A 10,454-nucleotide genomic window follows, 5' to 3' on the forward strand; every position below is an offset into this window, starting at 1 on the left:
CCAGAAGACAAGCGTATCATTCAGGGAGGAGAGGGTCCCGCTTCCCCCTCTCCAGTCTCCGGCTGGCACTCCCACTGGCGGACCCCAGCTGGAAGCCAGAGAGCAGGGGCCACTGACACAGACCATGTGGCCAGTCCCCAGGGAGAGAGGATGGAGGAAAGGACGGAAGAGAGATCGGGAGGGCTGCGTGGAGGTGTCCAGCACCTCTAGCTGGGGCTACAGGGGGTTAGAGTGTGACCCATCCGTGTCTCAGAGGAGAGGGGGTTTTCTCAGGCAGACTGACGGAGGACAGAGATGGGGGCCCTGAGCTGCCCCCGACTTTCAATAGCAGAGGGGCGAGAGTGTCCCTTTGATTGTTAGAGTGTGCGGGGCTCTTGTTAAGGTCTCGTTATTCATTTACCTTAGAGCCTCGCTACCCCGCAGGCGAGGCGGTCCTCGGCCACCACCTGGGAGCTGGTTAGAAATGCAGAATCTCAGCCCCACCTGCTCACCTGCCCTAGAACCTGCATCTCGCCCAGACGTGCCTGGCGATTCAGGCGCAGGCTGCTCTCGGAGAAGCTCTGCTTTCAATCACCCCAGGGATGCGGGTGGGTGCGGGTGGTTAGGAACAAGCCAGTTAGAGTTCAAAGGCGGGCGTGTCCACCTGCTGCAGGTATTGGGCCTCAGGCACAGGAAGTCATGGCCGCTGGCCTGTCCGTCCAGCAGCGTGGACACCGCTGCTCCACCCGCCTCGCTCTTCCCTGCAGACGCCAGGAGCAACCCCACGATTCTCTCCACACAACATACCTGCATCCACTTCTTGCCCATCAGAGCGGACAAGTGAGATGAAATGTAGTTGCCTAATGTATATATGTAATATCGCCCATGTATAACTTTTGGCAGAAATATAAAATCCGCTGATTCCCAGAAGACAAACACCATGCCTGTTTTGTACATTCATTATCCCTGCAGACCCACACCGTCTGTGGCCAGCAAGCCAGAAGCTCAGAGTCCGGTCAGGAGGCGGAGAGATGACATTGACACTGTACGTCCGAAGTACCAGCCCTGACAGAAGTGCCGCTGCTGCGGTCTCCGAGGCCAGCTCTGTCCCCACGGGAGGGAGGAAATGCCCTTGACCCAGGCCTGGGAGGATGGGCCTGTGTGGCCAGAGGACACAGACAGGGAGCCAGAAAGTCATTCCCACCGAGAAGGAAGCCACCTGCTACAGAGCAGAGTTGAGTCCAAGGCCCGACAGCGGTGCTCATCTGTCGAAAGGTGTGGGTCTGAGCTGGAGAAGCAGCAGGTGTGTCTTTCTTTGGCTCCCAAGCATACCTGAACTGATATTGTTATTTCTTAAACTTCTGAAAGTGAAGTTAAACATAGAAACGACAACATGGATAACCATGCGTATTTGACGACCATCTTGGAAGTCTGTCAATGCAGAGATTTAAGATGCCCCCTCCCCTTACCTAAAAGCGCTCTGCCTGGGATCGATGCGTCGGTCACCAGTGCATCTTGAGCAGATGTTGAGAAAGGCAAAGGTCCAGTTCTGACGTCTTGCAAACTGGACACGACGGCAAGAGGGGGCTGCTCCAGCTCATGGTGGCCTCACACCATGTGGACGGAGACGGCTCTACCTGTGGGAGAGCTGGGCTGTCCAGACACTGTGGGCCTGGCAGTGACCCTTGAGAAATGGAACAAAGGGACCTTAAGTTGCATCTGATTGGATTCCACGCGGTGCCTAATGCAGTGTAGACTCGAACTGATGGTGGGTGTGGGGCAGCGTGACTTGCTGGGGTGGTGACATCGTGTCACATAGAGATAACCTCTGGCATCAAAGGAGACATACGCTGGCTGTGCTGTGCACCAGTGAGTAACCTGGGAGATGCAGAAGTACCCATAGCTCCGAGCCCCTCCCTGCAGTGGAGAAACAGCAGTGGTTAGCGCAGTCCCAGCGCTGAGGGGACGCTCCGTCCAAGTGGTGATGGGAGAGGGTTGTTATCCTCATGCTATCTTCAAGATGCTGCTAGTGTTACTGCACAGGGAATTTGCCAAAATTGTATTATATAACGTGTTTTATATTAAAAAACATGGGGTGGGGCGGCCGCTCTTAGAAGTATTTCAGCCATGAGTGCTGTGTAGGATCCATGAAACGACAGGACCCATGTGCTCTTAAGTGTACACACTCCAACTCTGCGTGTGCCATGTCATCGACACGGAAAACACTCCACACTTACACGTTCTCCAAGCTGTCAACACGTGTGGGGCGTGTGGGCTGTTCCCGGGCTGTTGCCAATATCGCAGTAGAGGGAGGGGTGGCTTCAATGATTCAAACCATGACACTTACAGCGGGGCTGGGAGAACCCAGTGATGGGGGGACGGCATCATGGCTGCAGCCTCTTCAGGACTTTCAGTCTCCCGGCGGCCAGTCCGTTCCATGACCCGCTCCACCAACCCTCTCACTCTCCGTCCCTGCTCTTCAATTAGTTGTCTGTATTCTCTGCAGGTGTCCCTTGGAGACCACACAGCCTCTTTTTTTTTGACATGATTTCAGACAAATGGAAGAGGAGCACAAAAATTCTCAAGATGCCCTTCTCCGAGGTTCCCCAAATATGAATGTTTACCTTCTTTGCTGTATCCCCTCCCCAACACACGGAGGAAGTTGCGTATAAGATCTGCCTCTCCACTGAACACTACCATGTACGTTTCCTAGAAATGAGGGATTCTCTTCTGTAACCACAGTACAATAATCAAAGTCAGGAAACGAAAACTGACTCAACTCTGAGCTAACCTACAGCTCTTATTCAGATGGTCCGATCGTCCTGAGAAAGCTCTCGATTGGCTGAAAGTGGATGGACCGACGGGCTGAAGAAGATGTGTCTCGTCTTCAGCCAGCGCCTGCCCTGCTCGGCCTCTCTGTTCCACTCCTGCGTCGTTTTCATTTTTGGTCATTTCTAATGATGTCCTACTTCAGAATCAGTAGTCATACTGATGACAGGAATGGTTCTGTACGGGCTTCTCTTTCTGTAATAAATCTCTGTTTCAAGCAACACTCCAAGCACTTGCCAGTAGGCCACGTGTTTCAGAGCTAGGAATGATCACGGAGGTCTGCTTTGATTTTGAGATAACTTATGAAACTAGTTGTGTGTGTGTGTTTTGTAGGAAGCACGTGTGCCCATGTATGTGAGCATAGAATAATACTGGGGCAGCTGAGTCAGGCTATCTGAGGGGTGGTCTTGAATTTATACAGCCCTCCTGGTTGACTCTGGGGAAGTAAATTCAGTCCCCCGGAGCTTTACCCATCACCTGTCGACTTTCAGGCAAGACCATTGTTATTTAAAGGGATCTGTTTTGTTTCAACATTCTAAGTCCACAGATATGCTGAGAATCTATCAGTGGAATATTATTCAGCCTTAGAAAGGAACGAAGTACTGACAGATGCTACGACATGGATAAATCTTGAAGACATCAAGCCAAGTTAAATATGCCAGTTACGGAAAGACAAATACCGTAGCATTCCACTTCTATAAAGCAGCAGGGGAGTCAAATTCATAGAGACAGAAAGTAGGACGGAAATGGTACAGAGGAACTTATTTACAAAGCAGAAATGGAGTCACAGATGCAGAGAACCAAGGGGGGAAGCGGGGGTGGGGTGAGTTGGGAGATCGGGATTGACATATACACACTATTGATACTACGTATAAAATAGACGACTAATGAGAACCTCCTGCAGAGCACAGGGAGCTCTACTCAGTGCTCTGTGGTGACCTAAACGGGAAGGACATCCAAAAACAGGGGATACATGTATATGTATAACTGATTCACTTTGCTGTACAGCAGAAACTAACACAAGAGTGTAAAGCAACTTTACTCCAATAAAAAAAATGTTAAAAAAAAAAGTGGAATGGTAGTTTCCAGGGACTAGGGGAGGGGTAGGATGGGTTCGGTGTTCAGTTACAGAAGACGAAAAAGTTCTAGAGAAGGTCTAGGTGGTGACAGTTAAACAACAGTTCGAATGCACTCAATACCGCAGAACTGTGCACTTACAATGGCTAAAATGGAAATTTTATGGCAGGTATATTTTACCACGATTTTAGAAAACTAAATGATTTTCTAAAAACTTGCGTTTCAGAGGAAGCCAGCATTTTAATCCCTTGCACGGAGAAGCTCTGCAGCAGCGCTTACAGCTGTCATTGTTCCGGTCCCTCTAAAGCCTTCCTAAATTCATCAGCCACCCCACTGTCACTGTCCCCGGTTCTCTTGAATGTCACCCAGAAAAGTGAGCAACACAGGGACACACTCGTAAACGTTCCTCCCAACAGCAGTTGTTGGCCTGACGTTAGAAATGAATGATTTCCCACTGTACCAGTGACTCTGCTGTGGGTTCTATTAGCACCATATGTTACACGTCTACGTTTTTAGTAAAGCCTGGCCCTGTGAGTCCTCTGCCATCTGCCCTGGCATCGGCACAGCCCACGTGGTGCACGGAGGCCAAGGGCCTCCTCCACCCAGCATGGTCTTGCATCTCTTCCCAGCCAGAAAGCACGCGTGGGCAGAACGCATGGGGCCAGGCGAAAGGTGGGTTTTATCAGCTCCGCAAGTCACAGTGAAGTGGGCCCATGTTTTGTAAAACATGTGTTTGGCAAATGATTCCCTGTGGGCTGCAGAAATCCAGATGGAGGAAGTTTTCTAAGTGCAACGTCAGAATTTTACATCTGCTGATCCCAACAAGTGCATGGCGCCAAGGAGAAGCAGCAGGTTTTCTGTCCACAAAATCTGAGAGCACGGATGTGGTTCCGGGGGCTTGTTCAAATCTAGAAGACAAAGGCGCCATGTCTTCAGCCCCCGCTGGGCCTGGGCGTGGTGAGAGCAGAAGTCTTAACATCACCCAGAAGGGCTCAGTTTCACAAATGAGGAAACGGAGGTATGGGGAGGTGGGCAAAGTGAGCTGCCCAAGGCTGCCCAAGGTTGGAACCTGAACTTGGGGCTCTGTGGACTCAGTGTGGGGTCCTCTGCCTCACCACGCTGGACCTGACATTGGAAAGTAGCCCCTGACACGGTGGGTCTGCTTGTCTAGGTGCTGCCGTTCACTGCTGTGGCTAAGTCTGGGGCTGTGCCACTCTGACTCCCGGTTCCCTGTGCGCAGATGGGAGGCTTAGCTGACACAGTGCTTGGTCCATAGCGGACTGATAATGGTGAGTCATGGTACAGAAGAGGCCAACAGGACACGCCTGGGTGTACATGCGGGTCAGAGGGAGGGCTGGGGACTGGCTGGGCTGGGAATGGCGGGGGAGATTGCCCGCAGAGAGGGGCCTGCAGACCCCATTGCCACATTCAGGCTGGGTGTCCTGTGGGCTGAGACAGGGCTGAGAGACGGGAGGCTCGTCCGCACGAGCCCTTTTGAGGCTGCACGGCCACGTGCTCCACTTTGACGGTGGTACCCGGAAGCCGCGCTGGCTGTCCTGCGCTCACCCTTCCAGATCCGTCCTGCATGCCGCTCTGTGCCTTGGGAGGCTGCCCTGCAGGGACTGTGTGACGGGGCTCCCACACTTCCGGTCGGGATCAGCCAATGGGACATGCCAGAACAGACTGGAGGGCGGGAGCGGAGAGAGGCCGGGGGCTTCTCCTTTGCACCCCTCTTGCCTGGCTGGAGCCTCCCCAGCTCTCTCCCCTGCCACTTCCAGCCCAGGTGGTAATGGCCCCCCACTCCTGTTAGCCTCTGGATACCTCCCCATCCTGGTTGGTCCCCAGAGCCCTGCCCTCCCGCCCTGACACTGGCTTCAGTTACCGCTGGCGGAGGCTGCTTTCCTGGTGGGACCATGATGGATACAGGAGGTGATCGGCAGACCACAGGAATGCTGACATCTAGATTCAAGGTAAGGACAACGCATATTCTGTGCGGTGTGGAAATCCCCTCGAGATCCCACATCAAAGGGATGACGTGTTAGGGAAAATGCCCAGAGGCCTGGGCTACTTCTGCAGTCGTGGAAAAGTCTGCAGAGACCAGAGCTTATGCGGAGGCCACAGTGACTCCCCTCCCACCCAGATGGAAGGGTGTCTGAGGTCTCTGGGGCTGGTCTGGGAGTCAAATTGGAGTCCAGTCTATTGTATTACTAACTAGCACCCTCCCTCCTCCCTCCCCTCCCCCCTCCTCCCTCCCCCGCCAACACCCTCCACAACCCACTTCCTTTCTTCAGGAAGCACAGAGTCAAAGAAAACACATGTAAACCCCATTCTGGAGCTTTTAACCCAGTTCAGCAGTTATCAACAGTGGTCCTTGGACTCTGAGGTGTTTCGGGCCTCTTCATAATACGTTGGAATGTTATAAAATCATGCGTGGGGAAAAGATCCGTGCACAGTGCAGGACCGACCAACAGAATGGAATGTAGTAAGTACAAGACGTTCATTCATTTGGTTTCAGATTCCACATTGCTACCAGTCTTTAAGGAACTACCTCTTGTCGAGTTTTGGTGTAGTATTAATGAATAATACCCATAATTATCCAAAAAGACTATTAACTTACCTCTTAATTTCCAAATCCATATCTGTGTGTGGCCAGGCTTTTTTCATATGCACCAGATTGAATGATGAAGCAGATAGGAGAAGCCAGCTGTTTCCTAAGCCAGACATTAAACATGTTTGCAAAAATGTAAAACACTGAACTTTCTCACTACTTTTCTATTTTGCAAAACATGATTATTTCTTTCAAAAATACGTTAGTTGTGTTAACATGCAGTGGGTTTACCCTCGTTCTTATTTATATGACTTAATGGATAAGATATTTTTAAATTTTATCAATTTTACTGTAAAATTCTGTAAAATTTGACAGATATAAGCCACAAAAGCAAAGCTCTTTAGGATTTTCAACCAGTTTTAAGAATGTAAAGAGTCCTGAGATTCAAAGGTTTGAGAGCCTCTGTTCTAGGAGCGATACTGTAAACACTAATATCAGTTGACGCCTGAGGAAGGGGCAGATGGCGCTCATCCCCCATGCTTTCAGCAAATCCCCACTGCTAAACTACGTGCCAGAGAGTTAGGGCTTGGGCATACAGTGTCAGAGTGCCCAGGAGGTTAGGGTTCTGTTCCATCAGTGGGAAAGCTGTGTCACCCTGGGCAAGTTCATTTCCTTCTCTGAGCCTCATCTGGAAATGGGGATTCAGTGGTTCCCGCCTGCAGGAGTGTGCCTTGTGGGAACCAAGTGGTGGTGGAGCTGAGGAAGGTGAGCACGGGCTCACCCAAACGGTGCGTGTGCCGGCCCCACGCTCAGCATTTCACAGCCAAGGTCTCCCTAAGTCCTCGTGCAGCCCCTAACCCAGTACTGTCACCCCTTCAGGCTGCTTGGGAGGGTGAGTGAGACGGCGCCTGCCCATGCGAAGACGGTAAACCCCAAACATCTTCGGCGCCTTCCTATTGCTAAGGGTAAGGACTCTTGCAAAGATCCTTTTCTGAAGGTTAGGGATGCCCGCTGGGCAGCAGGGAGCCTCACACCTGGAGGACAGCACACATCTGGGAAAAGACGCCAATAATCTCCATAAAACTCCTTCCCGGCCTCGGGCCAGTGGGCTGTTTAGAAACGTCCAGGGGGCAGGGAAGACCAGCTGCTGAGGAGCCTGCCCTCCCCGGACCCTTGAGAATCAGGTATCTCACGCTGTGCTGGCTCACAGGGGCGGCCAACAACCCCTGCGCTGGTCTGCCTGGCTGCTGGTTTTTACTGGCAAGGGAGGTGGGCAGATGTGGGTAGTGGAATATGCCGCAAGGTCACAGGATCAGATCTGGCCCGGCTATTGGAGACTTCTGGGGTTATCTGCCCTCTGAGAAGCTGTCTATTTTGGGGACCTGGGTCAATGCTTTCAGCCAGCAAGTGTCTGTGAAGCACCTAGTAGGCTCTAGGCACCGTGCTGAGCGCTGAAGACACCGTGGTGAGCAAGGCTGATAGAGTTCTCATCCCCACGGCAGGTCACGTGCACAGGTTCTGGGGATCAGGATGGGGGCATTACTCTGCCTGCCTCATGGGGGGGCAGAGCTGCATCTCCAGGCCGCCCTGTCAAGGCTGTGGGTGCTGACCCGCTGCGCTCCTGCATGGACGCGGGTCTAACGACTCGGTCAGCAGCTGGGCTCCCTCTGGCTGCCCCACACGCAGCCACGGACGCGGCCATGGGCCGCCTCCTGCCAGCGTCTCCTTTCGTTTCCAGAGCGGAATCCTCAACTTGACGGCACACTCAGTGGCCTGGGGCCTTGCCGGAGGCCGGCGGGGCCCACGAGTCTGCATTTCTAGCCGTTCCTGCTCCCGGGGACAGCATGGCTGCTGGTGTGGACCACGCGTGGGAGGGCATGGGTGGAATTTCTGCTCCGTGCTGATCCCCATGGCCTGGAACAGAGGTTGGCACATAGTAGGTGCTTAATAAATACCCAGTGAATGAATGGATTCCCCTTGGTCCCTCCCCTGTTTCTCAGCACCAGGACCTGGCATCTTTCTCTTGCTGACAGGCCCTCTGGAGTTCTGGTGGAGGGAAGGAGCCCGAAAGGCACCAGCTGGAGTGACAAGTAACAGACCCGACAGGCAGACACCGCTCCCTTTCTTCCATGATTCTCTACGTCTATTATTTGTATACTGTTTCACTTGCTATGTGTAACCCAAAACCTCATGTTGTCACACCAATCCCACCAAATCTTCAAAAATGAGGGCCAATTGAGCTGCAGTGGCCCCCTGCCCGCCCCCCCCCCCGCAAGGGCACGTACACATTCACCAGCTACTGTTATGGCCCCCCAAGCTTAGCTCCCCTCCCGCCTCGCACCGAGGTCCAGCCACGACTCAACATGGGCTCTGTTTATTATTCTAGAGAAGCAATTTTCAAGGGGCTGAAATACTTGTTAAAATTAAGGTAAAGAATGTAAACCACAGCCAGGCCGGTTCACCTTGTGCTTCAAAGCCCTCTTGTTTCTCCAGGCACCGCCTCCTGCAAGCTTCCTGCAGGTCTCCATCAGCTCCGGCGAAAAGGAAGGCCGGCCGCCCAGTGGACAGGCAGAGCGGGGCCTGGGAGTGCAGCCCGTCTCCGGGCCTGCACAGCTGTCCTGGGGCAGGAGGCACCTGCTGGGCCCGGGCGGAAGACGGCCCGGGAAGGCTGAAGACAATCAGTGCAGGGGACTTGACAAGTGATGAGGGAAGACGGGAGTGTGCAGCGTCCACGGGCGTCTGAGGGGCCCGGCGTGCCCGTGGAGCCGACTGTCTCCCAGTGGGTTGGAGGTACATGCCCCTCCAGGCTGAGTCCTGGCATCGCGGAGCCTGGCTTAGGTGGAAGGGCAAGGGTGGAGGACTTTGACCACGTAAATGCCGAAAGGCAGAGCCCTTCAAGGAGAACCACCCAGGACTGCTTCACAGCATAGATTGCTGCCTCTTGTTCCAAAAACCTGCTGCTTCCAAGCGGCTTTTTATTTTCTGCAGACATCTCCCTTAAGAAATGATAACGGGGCAATTTAGGGAGCCTTAGCCTTGAAAGCCCCTCCTGCAGTTGGAGGAGGGCCCTGGAAGGCTGGGGTGTGCGTGGGGCTCCTGCACTGAGATTCTTGAGAAGGTCTCGCCCTCTCAGCGGGTCCAAATCGGTGGTCCAACTTCCTCTGGAGATTAGATCGGCAAATGGGGAGAATGATTAATTAAAATAAAATGGATGAATCTGAGCTTTCTCCAAAGTGGGCTCAGATTCAAGTTCAGGCTACATCTCCGTGGGCTCTTGGCACCAGCACGGCGCCCTCAGCCCACGCCTGTTAGATGACTCACTGCTTCTGGTGGAGGGGGTTTCAGGACCCAGCTTCCAACCCAGTTCCTCTGCTGTTTGGGAGCTGAGTGATGCCGTGCACGCCCATCTTTAGAACATCTTCCTGTTCACTGTTCACGACAGGGCGAGGACGCTGCAGACCCGACATGGGGCGGGCACTGTGGCAGTAGGTGAGATGGTCAGAAGTTCAGACGGGGCCCTTGCAGCCAGACAGGTGGGGACCAAGTCCCCTGCCCATTAACTACGGATGCGCCCTCGGCCGTGTGTTGAACCTCCCTGCGCTTCAGGCCCCCCTCTGTGAAGGTGTGAATGTGAGAGCACCTGTGAGGAACGCAGTCCTTGGGAGCTGCTTCTATTCATGTCTCTGGCATCATCCGTTGACCATGAATTAGAAATAAGATGACACATCCAGAAAGCAATGATTTAGGAATACAAAAGGCACCCTTCTGGCCTTGATCAGTGGCCGGACACATGCTCAGTGAATCAGGGGAGCTATGCTGTAAGCCCTCATCTGAATCTGAAAGCCCAAGAACCAGGAACACTGACGTCCGAAAGCAGGAGAGGGTGGATGTCCCAGCTCAGCAGAGAGAACAGATTTGCCCTTCCTCCGACCTTCTGTTGTACCCGGACCCTCAATGGATTGGGTGACGCCCACATGTTGGAGAGCCATCTGCTTTCAGAGGTTCACCATCTCAGTGCTCA

The 10,454-nt window shown here is 53.2% G+C and overlaps 1 protein-coding gene across 3 annotated transcripts in view; it reads right to left on the bottom strand.

Annotated features, from left to right (window-relative positions):
• The window catches only part of MTHFSD (methenyltetrahydrofolate synthetase domain containing), a 137,472-nt gene extending 127,466 nt beyond the window's left edge, over nt 1–10,006 (bottom strand). For all 3 annotated transcript variants that reach the window (XM_067718390.1, XM_067718395.1, XM_067718385.1), the window contains exon 1: nt 10,003–10,006. The gene's annotated coding sequence lies outside the window, so the exon portion shown is untranslated. The remainder of the gene's footprint in view (nt 1–10,002) is intronic.
• Between the last annotated feature and the right edge of the window lie 448 nt (nt 10,007–10,454).

Source organism: Pseudorca crassidens, chromosome 20, assembly GCF_039906515.1.
Source record: "Pseudorca crassidens isolate mPseCra1 chromosome 20, mPseCra1.hap1, whole genome shotgun sequence".
In the NCBI taxonomy this organism is placed as follows: Eukaryota; Metazoa; Chordata; class Mammalia; order Artiodactyla; family Delphinidae; genus Pseudorca; species Pseudorca crassidens.